The 26586-nt window shown below is 47.8% G+C and overlaps 1 long non-coding RNA gene across 1 annotated transcript in view; it reads right to left on the reverse strand.

Moving 5' to 3' along the window:
- Window positions 1–257: 257 nt before the first annotated feature.
- Window positions 258–26586, reverse strand: part of LOC132249215 (uncharacterized) — a 184278-nt gene continuing 157949 nt past the window's right edge. Inside the window, exons 3-4 of the long non-coding RNA XR_009460612.1 lie at window positions 5242–5410; window positions 258–2513 (exon numbers count right to left, since the gene is read on the reverse strand). This is a non-coding gene — a long non-coding RNA (uncharacterized LOC132249215). The remainder of the gene's footprint in view (window positions 2514–5241; window positions 5411–26586) is intronic.

Raw genomic sequence — 26586 nt, forward strand, 5'->3', positions numbered from 1 at the left:
GGGGTATTATGATCCCAGCACTTGTTCCTGCCCAGGGTAGGGGGGCAGACTTGATGATCTGTTTAGGTCCCTTCTGACCCTAGAAACTACGAAATTATGATCTGGAGACAAAGGAGCAAAGGGGAGACAAAAGGGCAAAGTGGGTTTTCTGGGCAGAAAGATAATTTAGGGACTGACCCCCAGTCTCCTGTTCTCACCATCAAATCGCACTCCTTTCACAGGGGAGAAGGAGAGGTGACCTCGTTCCTTGACCGAGAGTCGTTGCTACAATCCTTAAGCAAGTAGAACAGAACCAATTCCCCACCCCTTGATTTGCCAGACAGAAACCCAGGAGAAAGCGAATACCTTTGCTAGACTTTGTTTTAATGGACAGGCTTTCCCCATCAAGTCCTGAGCCTGTGTATAAAGCAAAACAAAGCAAAAAAGAAATCTTGTCAGTATTAAAACAAATACTAAAATATTAATCTGGGAAAGCACAACAAGAAGAAATCACCAGTAAGCTTATACAAGTAACTTATACAGGCAGTAACTAAAACCCACCCCCCACAGAATTTTTAGTAGTCCTTTATCTCCGTTTCCTCATGTACCAACATCAAGATCCGGTGTACACATAGTCTTTGGCATTTCCTTCCCCCCCCCCCCCTTTTTTTTTCTTTATTCACTGTACATTGTCAGTGAAGTCCCAGCGCCCAGAAATACAGCTGAGACTCTCCATTACAAACCCTTGGCAGAGTTCTGCCTGGTTTCTCTGCCCAGACAACCATGTCTGGACATCGCTTCTCACTAAACTATTACCTCTAGCAGCCATGCTGCTGCTGCAAACCCTCTAACAATAGCACAGTATTATCCTGCCATGCCTCTGAATCCCAGTATTGCCAATCCTGCTGTGTCAAAAACCAGGAGACAAACTCTTAAAAAAAATCAAGAGATTGTGAATGTAAATCATGAGATGCTATTTCTGAAGTGTGATTGTGGGGAGGGGATTTGTGAAGGTAAGTGTGGGGTGTGGGGCTGTGGGGGGGGTGTGGGGTTTGGGGCTGTGGGGTGTGTTTGGGGTTTGGAGCCCAAGGAGGGGGAGTCCCCGCACACCCTGGCAGGTTGTGGGGTACTGTGGGTCAGGAGTGAGGGGCATCAGCAGGGCTGGGGGCAGGGGCTGTGGCTTGAGTAAGGGGCAGACAGGCACATGCACACAAACAGACAGCTGCCCATGGCTCTGTTGCATGACTTGCCCCAGCCCCGGGACCCATTCACCCCAGCCCCTGCCCCACTCCCTCCCTCACCGTGGGGGTTTTGATCTGTCCCCTCCTGCCCCTTCCCTCTCCTCCTGCTCCTTCCCCTCCACAGACTTACCAGCTTGGTGCTCTCTAGATGCACCAGATGAAAAAAATCCCGAGATTTGATCTCTTGATTAGGAGATCATGAGTCAGAGTTAATTTGACTTGGAAATCAGGAGTCTCATGATTTTTTCATGAGATTTTGCATTACTGGCATCCCCTCTCGACATCCACACTATCTCTGTCACCTCCAGCCAAGACAACACATTCAGATGCTCCCCGTCCTAACCCAGCTTTCATCATTATGGCTCTATTGAAGCCAAGTAGGGGCAGTATCCATTAGCACAACATTAGCAATTTCAGCTCTGTCATTACACCAGAAGGAGAGAAGTCAGCAGCATCACCCTGAGCCAAAAGAACACGTCCACTTTCCTCCTGGTTGCATTTGTAGCTAAGTTTTATAGCTGAGGTTTGCTTATAGTGAACACTTTACTCAGATCATTAGGGGCTTGCCCCTCCACTCATATTTGGTGTCAGGAAGGAATTTTACCCCATTATTAGATTGGTTCAGGCTGTGGGGGATTTTGCCTTCCTCTGTATTGGAGAAGAAGGGGTATGGTATGTTAACAATCTTCACAGGATCAAGACACTGGCCACCACTGGCCACCTGTGGCATGTAAAGCATTGTATTTTGTAGTGTGTGTCAAGGGTGACTGTATAGTTCTAGTAATGTTTGGCAAGGATTTGTATGGGATGGTTCAGATAAGGATGATCCTGCCTTTGGCAGGGGGCTGGACTAGATGACCTCCAGAGGCAAGAAAAGCCCAACTTTTCTATGATTCTATGATCATTGAAGTGCTGTGAGTCAGTCACACATTAAAGTAACAACAGTCCATTACAGCAGCAGACACAACTTAAATGATTGTTAACCAAACTATCCATATCATCATGGTGTGTCTCACCCAAGCAAATAAGGTCTTTCTTTTCTCTTGGTCTGTCACTGGATGGTGGTTGAAAGTTGTTTCCCCAGTGAGCTTCTGATTCCAGGCAAAAATCACAGAGAGATGGCTAACACGGCTGGATGCCACATTTCCTACTGTTCAATCTGCCTGTAGATCAGTAGACCTTTGAGTTGACAGGGTCCTACCCCTTCCTGGATGGTCATCAGTTGGCAACCATGCTACCCTCCAGGTCATCTTTGCACTGCAAGAGGTCAGCACCCTGCATTCAACCTGCAGCCTGAATGAATCAAGTCCAGAATCTTTTATCCTTTGCATAACCCTGTTTCTGCTATTATTTACTCTGTACTTGAATTATTTAACTATGCAAAGTATTTTGAGGTATGGTGAGAACGAAAGCTTCAATAAAAATAAAACTATATTGTAAATTGTATTACTCTATAATTAGAAAATGAAATGAAAACAATTTATCTGCTCAAGAATCCAATACACATAATGTAAAAAAGTCTCGTACATGGAAGATCTTATCCGGAAAATAATTACCTGATGAAATTACAAGTACTACACTTGAATTCTTAACAGCTCCTTTTGACAGAGGCTGATGCTTCCTTATTATGAATGCCTACTACTAGACGATTGCTAATCCTAAAACCTTTATATGGCATTAAAATAGAGACTGTTTTATTTTTTGACAGTTAGAAGTGCACTGAGATTTGATATCAGGCTCATAATCGGATCCAATTGTCATTTGAAGCTTTCCTTGTGGCAGACTGCAGTGCATGTATTGTCATCCCTTTGGTGATCGTTAGAGAGTCTAGGTACTGAGTGGAATTCTTGAAACCTTCTTGTAGCCTGTGATGGCAAGAACTTCCCAAATTGCTAGATGAAAAAGGATCCAAGTCAGTTGTGTGGCTTTTCCCTGAGCAAAATTTACCTCCTCTTCAGCTCAGCACCTGCCCACCCTTCAGAGAGGCATCTCAGGGGATGTATTCCAGTGCTAGCCATATACCCACTACAGCAAGCCAACACAGCTGCACAGCCTGGGGTGTTGAAAGGCTAGAGCTAAGGCTCAACCTAATTCCCCATTCCCATGAGCACCAGAGCAGATGTAGCACCCCATCTATCTAATCTTAGACCCTCATCCCCATTTTATCTGCCCACCTCACAATTTTTACCGTGCTTATTTCTTTTGGAGTAGGACACTGCTATTTGCCTCATTTTGTAGATGGAGGCATGAGACTATGGTCCAATTCACAAAAATATTGAGCTACTCAACTCCTACTGATTTCAAGGGGGGGAAAGCACCTACATGCCTAAATGCCTTTGCAGATTTGCTGTATGTGACTTGTGCAAGCAAGTCTATAGTAGAACAGGGACTTGAGCTCCTATCTCCTTGGTCCCAGGCTAGGCTCCTACCCAACAGGTCACTCCATGATGCTAGAGAGGAGAGCTATTCTCTTCACTCAGTGCTGGTTCCCAGTGTTTGTGAAGTTGATGTAGGAAGTAAGGGGGCACAATCTGGCTCTCTGTCTGTTGTGTTTAGAAGTCCGTATCCAGGTCAAGTGTTTGTAGTAGACATGGGGATGTTCTGTGAGTGTTTTCCTCTCCTTCCTTTCCCTTTCCTAATGACTTGACCTAGTTGAACAGGAGCAAGCAGCCCTGACATTCCCCAGAGCCATGGGGCAGTGATTGTGGGAGGTGGAAAGGAAGGAAGGTGGTTTCTTAACTGTCTGTTTGGCCACAGACGAGGCCCCTTGTTCCCTGCCCTTAAATGTATCTGTATGAATAGAAAATGTATGTATTATAGGTGCATCTCAGGGTGTGGGATAGAGGTGAAGTCTCATCATAAATCAAGAATGCCTGGCTGACACTGAAAACACTTTGCTGGATTGGGAATCAATAAACCTGCCACTTGCCATAAGTGACATGGCCCCTACATTATTAAAATCCGTGTGTTGGGAAATGCAAGCCAGTTGACTGCCTCTGTTCATTCTCACGCAACAGCCACCAACACATCTTCTTCCCCTACCAGAAAAAAAAGCACAGGGATGGCTTGTCCAGTGTGAACCACCTCTCAGCCATGTGTGCAATAGCAGGAATGAAAACTAGTGCTCTATAGTGGGCGGCTGGGATGGGGATGATGCTGCATTACACCGACTATTCTGTAGGAGTCTTTCTCCTGATGATTTGAAATAAGTGGGGACACTACTGGCAGGACTTGATTTGGACTAAAGGAATGGAAGTCCCTGATCCAAAACCAATTGAAGTCCATGGCAGTATTTCCTTTGGCTTCATTGGGCACTGGACCAGGACTTAAAGGATTTAGGGTGAAATCCTGCCTCAGCTGGAGACAAGAGAAGTTTTGTTGACTTCAGTGTGCCCAACTTTCACTCCAAATACCCCACCTCGGGATTTAGGGTACCCTTAAGACCTTTTCACTCACAACTGGAACCTCTGAGCACTTACTTCTGCTCTATTTTTTATACTGCATCTATGGGATTAGTGTGATGGTGAAGTTGTCCTAAAGCTTCCCTATTGGCTGAAGGTTGTTTTCTACTCAACCAAGCTTTAAATGAGCACCTGGTTGTACACAGTGGGGAGCCAAGGGCAGCCAGATGTGAGACTTGTCATCATTCCTCTGTGCACCATTCGCTAAAGACACCCGAATGCCTAAACCATGCTAGCCCTGTAGCTGTTAGATTTAAGTGGACCTTACCTTTTTTTTTTTTAACCAGTCACTGTGGTATCTGAGCAAACTCTATTATACAAATTACTAGGCAAGGACAGGTTAATTTGAGGAATCCTTGAATTACAGAGGCCAAAGCCTTTTTTTTTTCATTTTTGCACCTCTAAGTTAGACATCTCTGTTTATTGGGATAACTATTTATGTGTATGTCCTCCTCTTATTTTTATAAAACATGGCCCAAAATTTTTAAAAGAGGTTAGAGGATAGATACCCAACATCAAACAGCTTCAAAGGGTTTGATCTCCAGTGGAGAAATGCTCACTTTTTTTCTGAAGATCTAGCTCCGGTCAGGTACCTCCACTTGGCCAGCATCAGTAGACGTTTCTCAAAGCTTGGGCTCTAGATCCTGCAAAAGACCCAACTGCATGAGCCCAGGCAAGCTGTGGAGGGCTCAGACCTCCCGTGGTAGGATCTGTGGAGATGCAGCACCTCTGAAAAATAAAACAATCATGACCTGTGTTTTTCTGTGCCTCAGATCTCAATCTGTACATGTGGGTGGTAATACTGCCTTTCCCTCAATTATAAATGCTTTGAGGGAGGGCAGGGACTGCCTCTTATGATATATAATTAGCATAATGGGCACCAATCTTCACTGGGGCCTTCAGGCATTCTAGCAATACAAATAATACATAATGGCTTTGCATATGGCAAATGTTTATACCGAGTTGTAAAGAATCAGACCCCCAGCATAAGGGGAGAGATTAAACAGTGAGGTCCTGGCATTCCCCTGTGTGCATTAACTGTCCTTAGAGATTTTTAAAACCCAGGTAGAAAAAACCTTGACTGGGATGGTATAGTTGTGGTATAGTTCTGAGCAGGGGGGTTGGACTAGATGACCTCCTAAGGCCCCTTTCAACCCTCATTTTCTATGATTACATGTCTCACACTACTTTTCCTAGAAAAGGAGCACTTGGATAACATATTACTTGATCCCAGGGTTTTCTGATTGCCATTTTTCTCTCTCTTAATCTCAGTTGATTGAAAACTTTGGCATGGAAATATGCAGGAAAAACAATATTTATATGAAATGTTGGCCTCATACTACAGCAGGTGGGAAAGGAAAAGGCGTGAGGACAAAGGGAGAAAAATGTGTTGTTACATGTACATACCAACCCTGTCTTACCAACACAGTCACCCGTACCGGTGCAGAGGAGGATAGATGCGAAGAAGAAAGTAGCTGACAACTGTAGCAACTGTAATTGTAGCTGTCAGTGAACAGACAAGTGCTATGGAGTTATGCTGAATGATCCCAGTCCTGGAAGGTGTTTAAAGGAAATACCTGGATTTCAGCATGAGAGTAGTTTCACTCAGTGATTTTAGGAGAAATCCTTGGGCAATGAAAGGTAGCTAGCTGCTTAGCCACTGTATTTTCTCATATACCCCCCCACCCCCCCCCCCAGATAAGACGTGCACCTTGTTTCAACAGATATAATAAAAAAAAAAAAAGATATTTCCATAGTTATGGCTGAAAGCTGACCCATGGAGCAGGGGCAGATGAACCTACTCCTCAGTTCACTTGCCTTCCCTTTCCTGCTCAGGCCTCTCACTGCCACTGTCGAATTGGCAGAAGCTCCTCAGCCAAAAGACTCAAATGTGGTCCTAATTTTCAAGAAAGGGAGGAAGGAGGACCCAAGTAACTATAGGCCTGTAAGCCTCACCTCGGTGCTTGGGAAGCTCTTGGAGAGAATCATCAAGGAGCACATCTGTGGGGGGCCTGCAGGGGAGATCATGCTCAGGGGCAATCAGCATGGGTTCATCAAAGGCAGGTCCTCCCTGACCAACCTGATTGCCTTTTATGACCAAGTAACTAAATCCTTGGATGATAGTGTTGCCATGGACATAGATTTTCTAGACTTTAAGAAGGCCTTTGACACTGTCTCTCACTCCATCCTCATCAATAAATTAAGTGACTGTGGCATTGATGCCTACACAGTTGGATGGGTAAAAAATTAGCTGATGGGGCACACCCAGAGAGTAGTGGTGGATGGGTTGTACTCAACCTGGTGAGATGTGAGCAGTGGGGTACCCCAGGGCTTGGTCCTCGGGCCCGCACTGTTTAACATCTTCATCAGCAACTTGGACAAGGGGGTGGAAAGCACGCTGTCCAAGTTTGCTGATGACACTAAGATGTGTGGCGAGGTGGACACACTTGAAGGGAGAGAGAGGTCGCAACTAGATTTAAACAGACTACAAAAGTGGGCAGATGGGAATAGGCTGGGGTTCAACGTAGACAAATGCAGGGTGCTGCACCTTGGGAGAAGGAATCCACAGCATACATACAGGCTGGGGAGTTCCCCTCTTGAAAGCACAGAGGCGGGAAGGGATCTCGGAGTCATTATTGATTCCAAGATGAACATGAGCCGCCAATGCCAGACCGCAGCCAGCAAGGCCAGCCATACCTTGTCATGCATCCAAAGGTGCATCTCAAGCCGGTCCAGAGAAGTGATACTCCCCCTCTATGCGACTTTGGTCAGGCTGCAGGTGGAGTAGTGCTTCCAGTACTGGATGCCACACTTCAAAAGGGATGTGGCCAGCCTGGAGAGGGTTCAGAGGAGGGCCACCCGCTTGGTGAGAGGGCAGCAGGACAGGCCCTACGAGGAGAGACTGAAGGACCTGAACCTGTTCAGCCTCAGCAAGAGGAGGCTGAGGGGGGACCTGGTGGCTGCCTACAAACTGATCAAGGGAGATAAACAGCAAATAGGCAGAGCCCTTTTCTCCCCAGCACCACCTTGGGTGATGAGGAACAATGGTCATAAGCTGATGGAGAATAGGTTTAGGTTAGAGATCAGGAGGCAATATTTTACAGTTAGGGTGCTCAAAATCTGGAACCAGTTTCCCAGGGAAGTGGTCCTCGCCCCTACCCTGGGCAAATTCAAGAGGAGGTTGGATGATCACCTATCTCAGGCCTTGTGAACCCAGCATTCATTCCTGCCTGTGGCAGGGGTCAGGCTAGATGATCTGTTCAGGTCCCTCCTGACCCTAGCTACTATGAAACTATGAAACTACCACTGCTGGCTGCTGCCCAGGAGAGAAGAGGGAGACTCAACATCCATTGTAGAAGCCTCATGTTTCTATTCTAGGGCAGAAAATCAGTTTCCCTGCTTAAGACATGTAGCCTGATTTTTCAGGGAAAGTTGTATATAATATGCAAGTAAATATGGTATCACATGATGCTGGGGCCAGCAAGTTAGAAGGCAGTTTCTAATGTTCCTGCAATATATATATAAGGAACAGGGCAATATGAAGATGCCTTAAATGCAGATCTAGCCATGCCCAATCTTTACTCCATCAAGACTGGAGCACCAGAGCCTGAGATGGCAGCAGACAAACATACTCACAGTCCAAGGTAGCTATGCAGCAGAAGGACAAAATTAAAACATGTTTCGCCAAAATGGTACTATCCTGCTGTTGTTGATTCAGTGGGCTGTAGCCATAGCTCCAGGTGCCCAATCAATAGTATGCCATAGTTGTAGCTCCAGATAGCCAGAAGTTTTTCAGGTTATACATTGTAAAGGCATGGGACTGTCCTCCTATAGGTGGGGACATCTCTGAACACATCATTGGAAAGCTCCAGAATACACATGCATTAATAAAATTATAGGCACCTTATATATAAAAAGAAATTCTTTTCACTTCTCCCCACCACCCCCCTTCCCCATCCACACAATAATTGAACTTTTTTATTTTACCTAAAGGATCAGTCAAATACTTACTTTTTTCCAACTTCAGCCAGAAAAGGTGTAGGATGTTTAGGAATATAGAGTATTTTACATTTTCCCGCTGTCCTACCTAATTAGAGCCCTCTCTAATATAAACATGTACCAAAACATCCTTTCTGAAGTAAACCGCAGAGAAAAGCATGCATTAAGCTAGCTTCCTCCTGGAGATAAAAGCACACACTTACCCAGCTTTCCTGGTTGCAAAAATATATATCAAAACCAGCTGTAAAAGAGCAGTGCTTTAGCAGAGCTACATATTAGGGATGGGGCTGCTAGCACCTATTGTTACAGTTGCTTGACATTTCCCATGGTAGATATCCCTGGTTTTAGGTGCTTATAGCTTCACCAAACCTTCATTATTTGGACTGAAATTTTCCGTAGGTGTTAACTGCCTCCGGTTGATTTTTTGTTGCTGTTGTCATAGATTTTCAGCTCTGATGATTCAGATGTTTCAGAAATGAAGCTGGGGAGGGCAGGGGAACACACTGAAACTGCATTGAACACCTTTATCTCGTGCATTGAAACTTGGGAATTGGATTGAATGAGGACCCCAAGGAGGGCGACTATGGCTGGGAGGAAGTGGGAGTAAAAGGGGAGCAGACATAATGAAGAAATAGGAAAGGGTAACTAGAACTGGCTGAGCAAGGAAACTGAGTCTAGGTTTGAGGATTGCAGGAGACTGGGAATGAAGGGAGGATAGGATTTGGACATGAATTTAAAAGGCTGAGTGGGCAAGGAGACTGGGATTTCGGAAGTCTAAAGTCTGGACGCTGGGACTGTCCAGGCAAAATGAATGGATCTGGCACAGGGACAAAGAGCTCTGGGTTGGGAAAACACAAGAGCTAGAAAGGTTAGATGGCACAGTGATCCTTACCCTCTATGCGGTGTTGGTCAGGCCTCAGTTGGAGTATTGCATTTAGTCCTGGGCACCGCACTTCAAGAAGGATGTGGCTAGCATTGAGAGGGTCCAGAGGAGGGCCACTCACATGGGCATGGGGCAACGGAGCAGGCCCTACGAAGAGAGGTTTAAGGGCCTGAACCTCTTCAGTCTCCACAAGTGAAGGCTGAGAAGGGATCTGGTGGCCATTTACAAACTCACCATGGGAGGCCAGCGAAAATTGGGGGAAGCTCTGTTTCCCCGGGCACCACCCAGAGTTACTAGGAATAATGGCCACAAATTGTTAGAGAGAAGGTTCAGGCTGGACATCAGGAGACATTACTGTATGGTTAGGGATGCCAGGCTCTGGAATGGACTCCCAAGGGAGGTGGTGCTCTCTTCTTCCTTGGGGGTCTTGAAGAGAAGGCTGGACAGATATTTGGCTGGGGTGATATGACCCAGCTGCAAGCAGACCTAGACAGGTTGGACAAGTGGGCAGGAAACAACAGAATGCAGTTCAACAAGGAGAAATGCAAAGTGCTGCACCTAGGGAGGAAAAATGTCCAGCACACCTACAGCCTAGGGAATGACCTGCTGGGTGGCACGGAAGTGGAAAGGGATCTTGGAGTCCTAGTGGACTCCAAGATGAACATGAGCTGGCAGTATGACGAAGCCATCAGAAAAGCTAATGGCACTTTATCATGCATCAGCAGATGCATGATGAATAGGTCTAAGGGGGTGATACTTCCCCTCTATCGGGTGCTGGTCAGACTGCAGTTGGAGTACTGCGTGCAATTCTCGGCACCGCACTTCAAGAGGGATGTGGATAACCTGGAGAGGGTCCAGAGAAGGGCCACTCATATGGTTAAGGGCTTGCAGACCAAGCCCTACGAGGAGAGACTGGGGCACCTGGACCTCTTCAGCCTCCGCCAGAGAAGGTTGAGAGGTGACCTTGTGGCTGCCTATAAGTTCATCACGGGGGCACAGAAGGGAATTGGTGAGGTTTTATTCACCAAGGCGCCCCTGGGGGTTACAAGAAATAATGGCCACAAGCTAGCAAAGAGCAGATTTAGACTGGACATTAGGAAGAACTTCTTCACAGTTCGAGTGGCCAAGGTCTGGAACGGGCTCCCAAGGGAGGTGGTGCTCTCCCCTAACCTGGGGGTCTTCAAGAGGAGGTTGGATATGCATCTAGCTGGGGTCATCTAGACCCAGCACTCTTTCCTGCCTATGCAGGGGGTCGGACTCGATGATCTATTGAGGTCCCTTCCAACCCTAACATCTATGAATCTATGAATCTATTACCCTGGCACCCGTTCCTGCCCGGGGCAGAGGGTCGGCCCTGATGATCTGTTTAGGTCCCTTCCAACCCTAATCACTATGATACTATGATAAGTCAAATATGGGGTGGGGACAGAGAGAAGAATCAGTCCTTCCAAGAGCACACCCCTCCAGAGCTTAGAATAGAGCCCAAGAAGTTGTATTTCCCCATTCCTCAGTCATTAGCAAACTTCTTTGAAACGCACTGACAGAGAATGTTTCATCCATCTCTAGGGCTGAGTGACATGGGCATGACAACCTGCTTCTGCCAGCAGATACTGCAGCAGCTCACATGGCAGAGATCTGTGGGGTGGAGCTACAGGTTTTAGCCCTTCTGCTACATGCGTGTCCAGGCTTTGCCCACTGGGTGCTGTTTTGGCTTTCTTTTCCAGTTTCCATTAACACACACACACACACACTAATAACAATTAAATACATATACCCTATGGGATGCTTATTTAGTTAGACAGGACCATAATGCATAGGCATAAGAAGGTCAAGCTGAAGTTGCACAGACAACCTTATTTCTGCCACTTCCTAACTTGATTTTGAAACTAATGATGTACTTCCAAAGTGTCTGTGCAGGAATAGTGATGATAGCATACAGCTAATGAGCCTCCCCATAATAAAATATGTATAAACCAGCAGTAAGTCTGTGTTTGTAAGCCCAGCTCTGCAAATAGTTGTCTCATGGATTTGCGCAAGACACATTGTCTACTTCGCTACACATTAATTTTAAGCAGCTCAGGGAGCTCTTAACCCCTGGATTATCCACACATCAGGGCATGTAAACTAGTTCTAAGCACCTTTTAGGCATCTTAAAGTTATGCCATTTGAGGGCAGGTCTATTGCTGATCCATGTTACCCAGACTGTGTCCCACTAATGTGTGGCAATTCCCCAGTGATAAGCCACCCACTTTTCAGTCCTTTAGCATCCCAGGATGCAGTGTCCTCCTCCAAACATCCTAATCTGTGTGTACAAACTTTCCACCCCCTGAACTCTACTGCCCAGGGGGTGGTACTGGCATCAAGCCAACTCCCTCTTCCATGCCCGGAGGTATGACCTAACCAGGCAGCTCTCAGGTGCACAGGCCAGTCTGGGGGGAAGGTCTGGAGGGGGTGAAGGTGGGAGCAAGATAGGGGACCAGATCAGGGTCCCTGTGAGCTGGGGCTTCCCTCTGGGGTAGGGACCGTGTCCCCGTGATCTGGAGGTACCCAATCCTAATTTATTAAAACATGACCTTTCCTTCCTTCCTGCTTTCCACTTTGGATGCCTCAGACTAGGCTAGCTTGGAGCTGCATGGGGTGTTCCTGAGCATAAGACTGCCCAGCTTCCAATCTCTTTTCTTTTTTGACTTCCACTTGTCTAAAGGTTGCAGGTGTACACTATCTTGTCATGCCCCTAGGCACTCAGGTGGTGAGAGTGGTGATTTCCAATGTCCCCCCACCCCTGTCTGTGTGGGAGCTGGTCAAGGGACTCGAGTCCTATGGGGTTCTTATGAGTCCCTTTCGCCAACTGACAATTGGAAGCAAAGACTTGAAACTGAAGCATGTCCTGTCCTTTCAGAGTCAGGTCTTCATGCTCCTCAGGGAGGGCCCCCAGTATCTGCCTCATTCCTTCAACCTCAAGCTCAACGGGTAGAGGTTTCATAGTTTCATAATGCTTAGGGTTGGAAGGGACTTAAACAGATCATCAGGGCCGACCCTCTGCCCCGGGCAGGAGCAGGTGCCAGGGTCATATCACCCCAGCCAAATATTTGTCCAGCCTCCTCTTGAAGACCCTCAAGGTAGGAGAGAGCACCACCTCCCCTGGAAGCCCATTCCAGAGCCTGGCAGCCCTAACTCTAAAGTAATGTCTCCTCATGTCCAGCCTGAACTGTCTCTGTAAAAATTTGTGGCCGTTATTCATAGTAACCCCGGGTAGTGCCCGGGTGAACAGAGCTTCCCCCAATTCTCGCTGGTCCCCCCTGGCAAGTTTGTAAATGGCCACCAGATCCCTTCTCAGCCTTCTCTTGTGGAGCCTGCAGAGGTTCAGGCCTTTAAACCTCTCTTCATAGGGCCTGCTCCACTGCCCCTTGACCATGCGAGTGGCCCTCCTGTGGACCCTCTCAACGCTAGCCAAATCACTCTTGAAATGTGGTGCCCAGAACTGGATGCAATACTCCAACTGCGGCCTGACCAATGCTGCATTGAGGGGAAGGATCACTTCCCTGGACTGGCTTGCAATGCATCTGTAGATGCACGACAAGATGCGGTTAGCCTTATTGACCACTTCCTCACATGGCAGCTCATGTTCATCCTGGAGTCAACAATGACTCCAAGATCCCTTTCTGTCACTGTGTTGATAAGAAAGGTGTTCCCCAGCCTATAGGTGTGAAAGTTTGTGATTTATTATTTATTATTAAAGGTGTGGAGTTAGTGATTTATTTTTCCTTGGGGAAAACGTTTCCTTACCACATGCTTCCAGTGTGGTAGCTCTTCCCAACTAGCAGCCCAGTGCTCACAGGCAAAACACTGGTAACTGCAGGGGTGCCAAAGGATGGCGTATCCACTTCCGGGACACAGGCCCAGCCCATTGAGGCCAGGATCTCTTCCCGACCTCCTTTCACTCTCATTCCATCTGAGGGGGTTGGGGTCTCAGGCATGACAGCACCATCCAGTGGAGGGGCTAGGACTACTACCGAGCCCTCTCCCTGCCCATCCCACCTACGGAGTCCCCCCCCATTGCAGAGGCCCCACCAGGTGGAAGGGCTGATGCCTCCACTTGCCCCCTGCCCACCCCAACCACCTTGGCTGAGGCAACTGGTACAGCTGGTGACTGTGGCACCAGGGCCCTGTCCAACAATGGGGCTTGGCCCTCCTCCTGGCTGCCCTCTACCGTGGCCTTGTCTGAGGTGGCTGGCCTCAGGGGGTGGGCCGGGAGCAGTCGAGCCCATCCCCTATGAAGCGGGGGCCATGCACCATAAAGAAGAAGAACAAGGAGAGGAAGATGAAGGGGATGTCTCAGGACACCCTATCCTCACCAGGACCCTCCTCAGCCAGCACCAGGGGGCCCCTGCTGGAGAGCCTGACCCCACTCAAGCTGTCCTGCTGGTGACCCCATTGCATGTGACCATGGACGGGGATGACTCAGCAGTGGGGGAGGTGACAGCAGGGGTCACCAACCCTTTGCCTGTCTCCCAGCTTCTGGAGTCAGTTGGCAGTAAAGATGATACAGAATCCCTCTCTTCTGGAGGACTAACCCAGGGGATGACAGAGGGGTTTGTTGATCTCTTGGTCACGTTCCAGCCTACTGGGTTGGATGGGGGAGCTAGTGAGATAGAGATTCAGCTTTCTCTGTGTTGCAAGCAACCTCGAGAGCAAGATGACCTCTCCTCCAAGAAGGCAGGGATCGCACTCCTGGAGCCGGTCCTCAACCTGGATGATGAGAGGATGCTGCTCTATCTGGACATTGAGGACATAGACACTCTGTTTGTGGGTGAGCTCCCAGCTGGGGTGCAGCCTCACTGCTCTTCTGTCAGAAATGTCCAGCCCGTGTTGGCAGACCCCCACTGGAGTCCTCCCCCACAACTATGGTGGTCTCCTGGCCTTTCTGAAGCAGACCAAAGGACAGAAGAATGTAGCAGGTTGCATCACCCAGTGGTACACAGACCCTAAGTTTTTTGTCAAGGCTGCCAGAGCTGTGGCCAAACTTATGCAGCAAGATCTAGGCACCCGGCAGATGGCTTATCATCTGGAAAACTCACACAGTGGGTGAGAGACAAGTACAGCCTGGGTGGGTGGGGAGAGGGGGGCCACTGGAGTAGAGTAGGGCATGATAGGCCTTCCTTGACCTGTCTCTGCTATCTTGCTCTGCTCTTGGGTGCTCGCTTTTCCATCCACACCTTACCTTACTCTTCCTCTCTCATACCCACACCCATGGCAGCCACGACCATTGGCACTTTTAACATCAACAGGTGTCAAGATCTGGTTAAATGGGAGGCTGTCCTGGAGCTCCTGTGCCATAAGAGGCTGGCCAACACCTTCCTCCAAGAGACACATTCTGATGAGCTCAACCAGGTGGCCTGGCATGCTGCCTGGTGAGGCCACTTGTTCTTCAGGCACCAACCTCAGCACCGGGATTGCAACTCTTTTATCACCACAGCTGCAGCTTGACATGGCAATAGCGTGGGAGGTCATCTCTGATCACCTGCTGACTGTCTGCCTCACCCTAGCACAACACCGCCAGCTACTTGTCAATGTCTATGCACCTGCTGATGGCCAGGAGAGGGTTGTTTTTTTGAGACCTTGGCTGCCCTCCTGCACAATGCTAGTGAGGATGATGATCTGCTCCTCATAGGTGGGGACTTTAATTGCACCATTGATGCCTCGCTCGACCACATGGGGCCTGAGCCTCACCTGCCCTTAGCTTGCAAGCTGCAGTCTGCCCTGGAGACCGTGGACCTCATCAACATCTGGCATACCCTGTATCCTGATATGCACCAGTACATGTGGGCCAGGACAAGCATCAGTGGTCTCACCATGGCCCGCTTTGAGCGCCTTTATGTCACCAAGCACCATCTGCCACTCCTGCATAGCAGCCACATCATTCCCTTGGGCCTGTCAGATAATGGTCTGGTCTGTTGTGAACTGAGCCTGCCTGGAACAGCCTGCATGCAGGCACCTTATTGGTGTTTCAGTGTCAGCCTGCTTCAAGACTCCTACTTCTGGGACTGCTTCACTCACTTGGTGGGGCTGGGAGGCTGCAAGGCTGAGCTACTCCTACTGGAAGCTATGGTGGGATGTTTGCAAGGTACAGATTGGAGCTTTTTGCCAGTAGTACACACAGATGGCCATGAATGAACTGCACTGCCACATCTGACTGCTGGAGAAAGATGCGGCAGAGGTAAAGGCTGCCCTGCTGACTTCCGGCTATTGTGACCTGTTGGCAGCTGAGCCATCCTGCCTTGAGGCTACACGGGAACTTCAAAAGGAACTACCATGTCTCTACAACCTGGAGGCTGGCGAGCTTGAGCAGGAATTGTCTCTGGAAGAGCTGGCAGCTGCCTGCCGATCAGCTGCCAGTGGTGCTCACACTGCTGCCCAAGAACAGAGACCTTTACTGCATTAAGAATTGGTGGCCGGTCTCCCTGCTCTGTGTGGGCTACAAGATTCTAGCCAAAGTGCTGGTGATCCACCTCCACACTGTCATGGGCTCTATCACTGGGCCTGACTAGAGTTACTGCATGCTGGGCAGGACCATCCAAGACAACCTGTTCCTGCTGCATGACCTACTTACAGTCAGTGAACTCTTTGGCCTGGACATCAGTCTCATCTCTCTGGACCAGGAGAAGGTCTTTGACTGGGTGGGCCACACCTACCTCTTCCAGATCCTGGAGGCCTTTGGCTTTGGGCCCCTCTTCACCAGTGCAGAGCAGACTCTCCGGGTCTTGTACCAAGACACCTCCAGTCTGTTCATGGTAAATGGTGTGCTCTGTTCTCCTTGCACAAGGGCATCCATCTGGCTGCCCCCCTGTCGGGCATGCTCTACGCCCTGGCCATTGAGCTGCTGCTGCAAGTACTGTGATGCCACCTGAGCAATGTGGCCCTGCCAATGGCCACAGGCCCTTCCATTGGTCCTCCACTCTGGCTGTCAGCATATGAAGGTGATATGACAATCTTCCTCAACACCCAGAAAGACGTATATGCCCTAGAAGACTGCAGCAAGCCTATGAGCATGCTTCCTCAGCCCGTATCAACTGGGCCAAGAGTGATACCCTGCTGCTTGTTGCACGGACCAGTGTGACCTGCCCCTTCCAGATTTGCTCACCTGGCACCGCAAGGGCCTCAAGGTCCCGGGCATGTTCTCGGGGTCACCAAACTTCATGGTGCACAACTGGGATGGCTTTGAGGAGGTGGTGGAGGCCTGCCTGCAATGGTGGCACTGGCACCTACCCAGCCTCTCCTACTGTGGATGTGCCACCATCACCAACAACCTGGTGACAGTGACCCTATGGGCCTGGTGCACCGTACTCAACCTACCACTGGACCTACTTGAGAGACTAGAGTGCCTCCTAGTAGATTTTTTCTGGGATGGGTGCCACTGGCTCCCACAAACCATCCTTTACCTACCTGTCGCCAAGGGGGGCCAGAGCCTGGTCAACCTGGTGAGCAAGGTGGCCGCCTTCCACCTGCAAGCCCTTCAGCAACTCCTCTATGGCGAGGAGTGCCTACCCTGGCAACAACTGGCATGCTGGTTCCTGCAGAGGGTGGAAACCCTCAGCTTCAACAGGGAGCTCTTCCTGCTGGACCTCATGGTCCTGAACTGGGTGGTGCTTTTTGCCTTCTACCATGGCATGGTATGAGCCTGGCAGGCCACCTTCCACTCCCAGCCCTGGGCCCAGCACCTGCAGTTCCTGCAGCTGCTGAGGGAGCTCCCAGTGCACAATCCAGCCATGCAACACCCTGTCTCCACCAGCCTCACAGCCACACTCATCCAGGTGCGTGTCATCCACCTGGGCCATCTCCTTCACTCCACTCCATTGGCCTGGCTCTTGCCCGAGGCCCTGACCACCCAGCTGGGCATGCACTCCATCCACAGCATGGGTCATCTCCTGCATGACATCCACACTGACCTCCCACTGGAGGCAGCAGCCACCCTGGATGACCATCTCTGGACACACCAGCTCCCCTGCACCGGAGATGCCCTGAGCGAGGCCTTCCTCCCCATTGCTGGTTGCCCCGGCCATGGCCAGCAAGCTGGCTGGCAGGTCTAACACTCTGCTGACACTTCCCATACCTCCTGACAGTGACACGGGTTGCCTCTTTGTTTCCCTGCTATGTAGAAGCCTTTACGTCTGGGTGGTTCACATCCGTCATGCCCAGGTACTGATGAGCCACCCTGATACACTGTGGTGATCGCGCCTGGGGCCGCCAGATTTCCCACCAGGCCACCTGGCGTGGTGCACATTGTATAAGCTGCCAACCGCCAAGAGGACTGGCAACCTGCAGTGGCAATTGCTGCACAGCATCTTAGCCACTGGCATGTTTGCATCCCACTTTGAACAAGCTGCCTTGATGGCCTGCCCCTTCTGCCCCGGGGGCATTGAGAAGAACCTCTTTCATGCCTTCCTTGACTGTCTCTGCCTGCAGCTGCTTTTAATCTCCCTTGAGCAGCTGCTGCGGGCACTGGACAGGAGCCTCTCAGAGAACACCTATGTGTGCTCCTACCCGTACTGGGCGGCTGAGCAGGGCACCATCTGCCTGTCCAACTTTTTCCTAAGTCAGGCCAAGATGGCCAACCTGAAGAGCCACCGCAACTGGCTTGCTGGGACCAGCTTAGATGACGTTCTGCGGTTTTTCGGCCTCCTGGTGTGGACATGCCTCTCGCTGGAGTTTGAGCACACTGTGCTCTGGTGGGCGGTGCCCACCTTTGAGGTATGCTGGGCCCTTGAAGGGGCACCGTGCCATGTGGAGAATGGCCATCTTCAATACGTGATCTGATGTCATGACCGGTCTGGGCGATGGGGCAGGCTTGGTGGTGAAATCCAACTCCAAGCTTGCACTGCGCTGCACCCTGGGCCCTCACCAAGCTGCTTTTTGGTTTTTTTCTTTGTGTGGGACGTTGAAGGTTTTGTTACATGTACTATTGGATAGAGCAGGGTAGGAATTATTTGTTTATGGAGGGCCTTGGTCTGTACAACCGTGTGGCCAGGTGTCCCGACACAACATGTAATACTGCGAAGGTATCTGTCACGGTGTGATGTTATGAATGTAATGGCCCGGTGCTTTTGGTTTGATGGTGATTTGTTTGTCTTTGCTTTGTATATTGGACCCGGACCCCGGAGAGGCCACCTTTTTGTACCCCAAACCCCTGAATCAAGTAGCTAAAAAGTCAAAGTCCTCATTTCACCACCCAGCCTCCATTCCCATCCATTGCATCTCCACTTCCCATTTCACTACCCATTCCTCTTCTGGCCTCATGCTCCTGCCTCCACCATCCTGTCTCTCCAAACCACCCCAACCTAGAGCAGGGATAGAAGCCTGCCCTGGATTGCCAGCCCAGTCTAGGGGCAACTCACAGCTGTAGCTCCTAGTCAGGCCCCCGTATAATGTGTAACAAAGCCCTATATCAGCCTTTTCTCTCCATCTGTAAAATGGGGAGTAATGATTATTACCTAAATAGCCAAACATCTGATTAATTTGGTTCTGTTTTCCTGGGTCCAGCTAGTCTATATCCACTGTTGTTTCAAAGACTTATTGAAAATAAGGTGTTCACATTTTTACTTCTAAATCAAATGCAATTGAGATTGAAGTTTGTTCCCTACTAGTTTTGCAATGTATCATACTAGCAGGATGCATAAAGAGTCAGAGTAATGATATGAGGAGTACTGTTTGTTCCCAAACCCCCCATGTACCCAAGGAAAGATCTAGGGATATAGGCATGTTTTTAAAGCTAAGCCAGCCTTGCAGGTGCTAGTTGATCACAGACCAATTGGAAGCCTTATAAATCAACTACAGAAATAGCTTTAGTTATATTATGTGTGTGCCAGTGTAAGAAAATTACTATTCACACATTTGGAATTCTTTCCTATCCCACATAAATCATCTGTATTATATTTCGCGTATCAACCCCCAAGTGAGCTTATTCTTCATCGACCCACTGCTGGGCATGATGGGTGTCAGCCAAATTAATCACAAACCAAATAATAACTGTTGCAATGCTGTACTTTTCTCTGTAGCTTCAGAGGTTAGATACAATCAGTGCTAAATTTCCAAGTATATTTACAATATCCGAGGTTATGAAAGCAGCGGTATATATTTTTGCAGTGCCTGATATTTTCCTGCTGTTTTTAATATGTGTATCTATTGGAGTGCTCTGTCTGAGTCATCACCGCAGTGCACAGTGCTTACTTTTCATTGTTAACCTCTCGTAATTCACCTCAGCAGCATATACTGCACTTCTCAAATCAAAGCAATGCTAACAAATCCATTATGGTAAGAAAAGATATAATACATTTCTGCTAGAAGATACTGGTTTGGAATTATGTTTATTTTTCACAGTTCCACTTACTCTCCTATTTAGGTAGGTGGCTGTGTTTATTATAGGAATCGCTTGGTAGCGATTGCTATAGCGAAGGCTACATCAGGGAATAAACAACATTTCTGTATAAATATAGAAATCGGGCATGGTAAAATTGACCATCTAGAGCAAATGAAAGCCTTCTTTGATGCATTACATTTTGGACTTTTGTTACGGAAACAAAGTTGGCTTAAAACATATTACCTCCATATATTACACACGATATACACAAAGAACTAGGCCAAAGGGTGGCTATTCAGGTCAAGCACTTAAAAGTTAGGATATGTGAGATTTATAGCTGCCCAAGCATCGGACCCTGTGTGGATTCATGCTATGCAGTGAGCGAGGCAAGGGCCCCATAGGCAATAAAGGCTGGAGTGACGTAAAGATTGTATCACAATTTACGTATGCTTAGACGATGCATCGTTAACATCCTCGTTGCCTAACCAGCACACATGCTTACTTTGTATCCCACTAAGGTACTGGCAACTCTGATGTCTTATGGCAACATATTTTAGGGGGTTGTCACATACTATGCAAATTTTCTTTTATCAGCTTTGAATTGCTGCCTTTTTGATTAGGGCCTCTTGTACTATAACTGACCTTTTCAATATTCAGTATTTTCTCCATGTCACAAAGTATTCGTTTCCCCTCAAACTAAATAGTCATAGGATTCTTTTTTTTTTTTTTTTTTTTTAACTTTATGATTTGGAACCTTTTTTTCTATGATGTATTTGCTTTGCAGTAACGGCCAAAGGCTCTGATGATGACAGAACGTGTCTCTGTTGGGTAAAGCCTTCCCACCCATACAACTTTAGGTATGCACTGGTTTTCTTCTTCTTGCCAACTTCATTTGAAATAAGGTACAACAAATAAAAGTGAAAAATGATTAGAAGGAAGACATAGAGGAGAATAGACGGTTGCAATAAGGTTGTTTCTTCAGCTGCATGTACTGCTTCCTACCACCAAATAAATCTGAATTGTGTTTAAATAAAGAAAAACAATCATTTCTTGCTATCTGCAATGCTACCTTGTCCATCCTTAGCTAGCAGATTGACTACCTTGTCTCAGTTTTTTGGTGATTTTTGACACACCTTTATTTCTCCTGTACCATCTGTTTTTTGGAAAAGCACGTTTAAGGTGAAATCATGCTATTAGCATATACAATGGCACTATGCTATTCTCTCCACTTTTTTTCAATACAGATTAACATCATCTTTGTTTGCTCTACACAGCCAAGCATCTAGTAGATATATTCTATGAGCCGTCCACAATAGCAGTCATGATTTTTCCATACGTATTTGAATTTAACTTAGAAGTTATCAATATGTATGGATATTTCTAATGATTCCTTCCACTATATATCAATTCCCATTTGTTCAAATTTTCTTTCAGAGGAAAACTTTTCCAACTTTCAGTTGCCACATTGGCCAATCATCAAGGGGATTTTGCCACTGTGTAGGGGTTGTATAGCACTACGTGGTACTAGAGGGGAAAAACAGCTCTGGGAGTTAAGACTAGGATTCTCATGCTGTCACCAAGCTACGCTATTATGTCAGTGTTTTACCTATCCCATTTCAGAAGATCACAGCTATGCTGAACATCCTTTAACATTATTTACACCCACGATTCTCAATGGGGGGTGCCTTGAAATCCTTCCCAGTGTGCCACAGGGTGCTTCGCAATGTTAGCACCATTAAGTGTACTCGCAGGATAAAAGCGGAAATTTCAAATAGAAATCCACACTGTGAAAAACATCCAGACCTGTTGTGGTCTTTCTGAATTCTTTGCGACAAAAGAATTGCTCTATCATTCTTCTGTAGTGATAAAAACAAGTGAAAACTAAGATCTGACATTTTCTAAGGGGTGTCTCAAATCTAAAAAGGTTGAAAATCACTGATTCAGAGCCTGCACTTTTTCTACCTTGCATTTTAACTCTACTTTTTTCATTGAAAAAAATATCTCAGAACTATGATGACCATATTTCCTGAGTCTCAAAAAAGTACATCTTGGAAAGGAAGGGGAGGAGGGTGGGGGGAAGAAGTGGGTTACCCTAAGCATTTCCTTTTCAAATAATCCTCTGGCATCTCTTAGCACTCTGCTCACTCTCCCCCACAGCTTCTTGACACACTTTTTTCTCGGCTGGAGGCGAAGGGTGTAGGAGAGTGCAGCACGATGTCAAAGGACCACAGATCCCCTCTCACATTCTGTGGCTGAAGGACCAGCATTCATTCCCAACATTTTCAAGCTGCCCTTGCCCAGTGAGAGGGCAGCTATACACCTGAATCATACTGAATCATTTTGTTTTTAAGTGATTCAAGTATCAAGGCTACAAGTATCAAGGACAATAAAAAGTCCTTTTTTAGATATGTGGGGAGCCGGAGGAAAAGCAAGGTCAACATTGGACCCCTGCTAAACCAGAAGGGAGAACTGACAAACGGCACCCAGGAAAAAGCCGACTTTCTAAATGGGTACTTTGCGTCAGTCTTTCACAAGTCCCATGGGATGCCCCTGCCTATTATGGGACAGGGATGCCTAAGTGCGGGTGGTTCCTTGCCCTCCATCAGTGCTGACCTCACGAAGGAACACCTTGAGAGGCGGACACCTTCAAGTCAGCCGGCCCTGACAATTTACACCCCAGAGTACTCAAGGAGCTGGCCTGCATCATAGCTCAGCCCCTGGCACAGATCATCAAGAGCTCCTGGCACTAGCGCTGTGGTGAAGAGCTCAAAGATTGGAAGAAGGCCAATGTGGTGCCTACCTTCAAGAAAGGGAGGAAAGTGGATCCGGCAAACTAGAGGCCCATCAGCCTGACTTCTATTTCAGGGAAGGTCTTAGAAAAAATCATCAAAGAGGCCATTCTTAATGGACTGGCCGACACCAACACCCTGAGGGACAGCCAGCATGTGTTTGTTGCGGGTAGGTTGTGCTTAACCAATCTCATCTCCTTTTATGACCAGGTGACGTATCACCTGGACAAGGGGGAAGAGATTGATATCATATATCTTGACTTTAAAAAAGCTTTCGATCTGGTATCCCATGATCACCTTCTGGCAAAACTGGTGAACTGTGGCCTCGGGTCCACCATGATCCGCTGGCTGGGGAATTGGCTCTGGGATCGGACCCAGAGGGTGGTGGTTGATGGAAGTCAATCGTCATGGTGCCCTGTGACCAGTGGGGTCCCCCAAGGCTCTGTCCTTGGACCTATTTTGTTCAACCTCTTCATTAATGATGTGGACATTGGGGTCAGAAGTGGACTGGCCAAGTTCACCAATGACACCAAACTTTGGGGTAAAGCATTCACACCTGAGGACAGGAGGGTGATCCAGGCTGACCTTGACAGGCTCAGCAAATGGGCAGACAAGAACCTGCTGGTGTTTAACACTGAAAAATGCAAGGTTCTCCACGTTGGGAGGAAAAACCTGCAGCATCCTTATAGGCTCGGCACTGCTACGCTGGCTAGCACTACGGATGAGAGGGACTTGGGGGTCAGGATTGACCACAAGATGAACATGACCCTGCAATGCAATACTGCAGCTAGTAAAGCAAGCAAAATGCTGGCTTGCATCCATAGATGCTTCTCAAGCAAATCCCGGGACGTCATTCTCCCAGTGTACTTGGCCTTGGTGAGGCCGCAGCTGGAGTATTGCATCCAGTTTTGGGCTCCACAATTCAAAAAGGACGTGGAGACGCTTGAGAGAGTCCAGAGAAGAGCCATGCACATGATCAGAGGTCAGGAAAACAGACCTTATGATGAGAGGCTGAGAGCCATGGGACTCTTCAGCCTGGAAAAGCGCAGGCTCAGGGGTGATCTGATGGCCACCTATAAGTTTATCAGGGGTGTTCACCAGGACCTGGGGGAATGTCTGTTCACCAGAGCGCCCCATGGGATGACGAGGACGAATGGTGATAAACTCCTGCAAGACCATTTCAGGCTGGACACAAGGAAGAACTTCTTTACTGTCTGAGCCCCCAAGGTCTGGAATAGACTGCTGCTGGAGGTGGTTCAAGCACCTATTTTGAACACCTTCAAGAGAAACCTGGATGTTTTTCTTGTTGGGATTCTATGACCCCAACTGACCTCCTGCCCCTGGGGTAGGGGGCTGGACTTGATGATCTTCCAAGGTCCCTTCCCACCCTAATGTCTATGAAATCTATGATTCAAACTTGAGTGAGATTTGAATTGCTTTAAATGCACCTCTGAACATGTCTTAAGAAGATTACAGAAGTCTCTGCAAATGAGACAAAAGCAGAAGATACAGTGCAGATACAGGTGGATCTGAACGGGCTCGAGAGTTGGGCAGACTGGAACCAGATGAAGTTTAACACTTCCAAGTGTAAGGTGCTCCATCTTAGTGCAAAAAATCCTCAACATACATACAGGCTCGGTGGTGACAGCATGACTTGCACCATGGCCAAATGGGACCTCGGGGTAATGATCGACCATTGTATGAACACGAGCTGTCAGTGCGAGGCCGTGGTCAGCAGGGCAAACAACACACTGGTACGCATCAACCAATGCATCTCATGTAAAACCAAGCAAGTGACACTCCCGCTGTACTCAGCACTGGTGAGACCGCAGTTGGAGTACTGCATCGAGTTCTGGGTGCTGCACTTCAATGAGGACATGGAAAAAAACTTGAGAGGGTCCACAAAAACTTGAGAGGGTGCAGAGGAGAGCCAAGTGCATGATCAGAGGTCAGGAAAACAGACCTTATGATGAGAGGCTGAGAGCCATGGGACTCTTCAGCCTGGAAAAGAGCAGGCTCAGGGGTGATTTGGTGGCCACCTATAAATGTATCAGGGGTGCTCACCAGGATCTGTTGTGTTCACGTTTGTTCACCAGAGCACCCCAAGGGATGACAAAGTCGAACAGTCACAAACTCCTCCATGTCCAATTCAGACTGGACATAAGGAAGAGCTTTACTGTCCCAGCCCCCAAGGTCTGGAATAGACTGCCCCCAGAGGTGGTTCAAGCACCTACTTTGAATGCTTTCAAGAGACATTTGGATGTTTCTCTTGCTGGGATCCTATGATCCCTGCTGACTTCCTGCCCCTGGGGCAGGGGGCTGGACTCAATCTTCTGGGGTCCCTTCCAGCCCTAATGTTTATGAAATCTATGAAAAGAGCCACCCATATGATCAGGGACTTGCAAGACAAGCCATAAGAAGAAAGGTTGAGGGACCTGGGCCTCTTTAGCCTAAAGAGGAGAAGGGTGAGAGGGGACTTGATAGCAGCTTACTGCTATATCAAAAGAGTGCATCAGGAGCTTGGTGAAGAGCTGCTTACCAGGGCACCCCGGGGAAGTTCAGGACCAATGGATATAAACTCCTGGAAGGCTGCTTCAGGCTTAATACCAGAAAAAACTCCTTCACAGTCAGTGTGTCCAGACTGGAATAGACTCCCTCCACAGGTGGTGTATTCACTTACCCTGGAGGTTTTCAAAAGAAGACTGGACAGTCACCTTGCTGGGATCACCTAACTCCAGTTGTCTTCCTGCCTAGAGTGGGAGGGCTGGACCCGATGATCTCCAAGGTCCCTTCCAGCCCCTAACATCTATGAATCTAGTAGATTGCTGTGTCAATCAAGAGTCAGTTTGAACCAAGGATGCCTGTGTAAAAGCATGAGTCTCTACAGTTTTTTAAAAAGCTTATTTTGTATCTAGAGGCTATAAGAAGTCCATGTGCTGTGAGAAGTGAAGAAGCCTCCACTACATGACTGGTTGCACATAACCTTTTTACTGGGAGGATCCTTCTTATCTAAGTAGAGTGTTCTTTCCCTTTAAAGTCAGTTGCCTGGAAAACAATCCTCCAGCAATAAAGATTTCACCTGTCTCAGATGCTAGAATATTTCAATTATTTGCACATTAGAAATCACAAGCCCAGTCTCTATGAAACATCCTCCCAACTATCCAGAACAGCAGGATATGGAGAGGGGTAACTCAGTCTGGCTGCCTTATCGCTGTGCTACAGGGCAGACAATGAATTTCTCCAGAGGAAGATTTATCACTTTGCAGCTCAGCCCCGTGCTGGAAGTTTGTAACACCAACAAATTATAAATATGCATTACTCACATGCTTTTCATTTCCCCGGTAATAAATGTGATTTTCAAATTAATGTCATTTTGTCAGTTACCAAGGTTTTTTAAAAGCTGTCCTCTTATCTCCAGTGGGGCACAGTTAAATTACAGAGATGGAGTCTGAAAACAGCGGTTTCCTGCCTCCTGCTATCGCCTGCCTACATAGATTTTAAAGTATATCGCAAATAAGCCCAATGCCTCTGATTGTGTGTGTACTCACTGGGTTGGAAGCCTTTTTTTACTTAATCTGCAAGGGATGTTTTTTATTCTAGTTACACATTCATTACTTGAAGATTATTATTTTTCTGGGACCTAAAGATCTGAGACATGGATAAATCTGAAATGAGTTTTAAATATTTATATTCAGGACTTTCCTTTAAAAAAATTGTAATCAATGGATCAGCTCAGGCAGAGAAATGACAACCTGACACCGGGCTGGTGAGACAATCACGTGTACATGCAATTTTACGTGTTGTAACAAGGGAAGCTACTCAAAGACAATGATAGCATGACCTGTTGTCTCCAGAGGTCTGCTGCTCGCCCGGGGAACCG

Source organism: Alligator mississippiensis, chromosome 3 (genome assembly GCF_030867095.1).
Source record: "Alligator mississippiensis isolate rAllMis1 chromosome 3, rAllMis1, whole genome shotgun sequence".
In the NCBI taxonomy this organism is placed as follows: domain Eukaryota; kingdom Metazoa; phylum Chordata; order Crocodylia; family Alligatoridae; genus Alligator; species Alligator mississippiensis.